Consider the following 857-nt stretch of genomic DNA (forward strand, 5'->3'; position numbering starts at 1 on the left):
ATGTAAAAATATAATTGTAAATATCTCATATTAAAATAGATTTTACTTTTGTACCAAAGTTTTGTGTAAATATAAAAAATATATATTATTAACAATTTATATTAATTATAATTCTCATAAATATGAAGAAGTAAGACCATAATAATAGATTAAAAATTAAGAACATTTTCGAACTCAAAGACGTTACAAATATAGTTGCAATTACAAAGTGAAATTACAAACAATGTACGTGATGAAATAGTAGAATTATCCTTAGTAAGTAAAAATAATCTATACTTAGATGTAAAACCAATTTAGTCAATAAATATACATTTTTATTAATAAAGACATTAGAAGCAAAATACACAAAAGTAACAAAAAAAATAGAATATATTTAATGAGCAATTTAAATACTTAGATATATAACATGTATAAAAATTTTTTAAAAACATTTAATATATTTATTTTAAATCAATTTAAATTATATTAATGTTTAAATAGAAAAATATTTGTAATATTTTAACTTATTTTGATCTTACTTTTTAATATTAATTGTAGTAAGACTACTTTATAATATTAATTGTAATAAGAATTGTAATGAAAACATTTTATTTTGCCTATTTAAATAATACAAATGAACTAATTTCATTTTTAAATCTTCAAATGGTACAAGAGTGCGAATTCACATAGTGAAATTTTTCGAATTGCTAGCATTTGTACAGAGATATTCGTCGCGGCTTATCCCCACTACGTTAAATATGCTCGGTACCTCATGTGACAAATACGAACATGTACTACTATTTCGTGCAGATTAACGAAATATTAACTTTGCAAGATCGTTGTGGTGCATATTCGCACTCGTATTCAAATAGTGTGTG

At 21.9% G+C, this 857-nt stretch overlaps 1 protein-coding gene across 1 annotated transcript in view; it reads left to right on the forward strand.

Moving 5' to 3' along the window:
- The window catches only part of LOC105450633, a 30,773-nt gene that overhangs the window by 4,159 nt on the left and 25,757 nt on the right, over positions 1-857 (forward strand). The gene's annotated exons all lie outside the window — the stretch shown is intronic.

The sequence above is a fragment of the Wasmannia auropunctata genome, unplaced genomic scaffold (genome assembly GCF_000956235.1).
Source record: "Wasmannia auropunctata unplaced genomic scaffold, wasmannia.A_1.0 LD336060.1, whole genome shotgun sequence".
Lineage (NCBI taxonomy): Eukaryota > Metazoa > Arthropoda > Insecta > Hymenoptera > Formicidae > Wasmannia > Wasmannia auropunctata.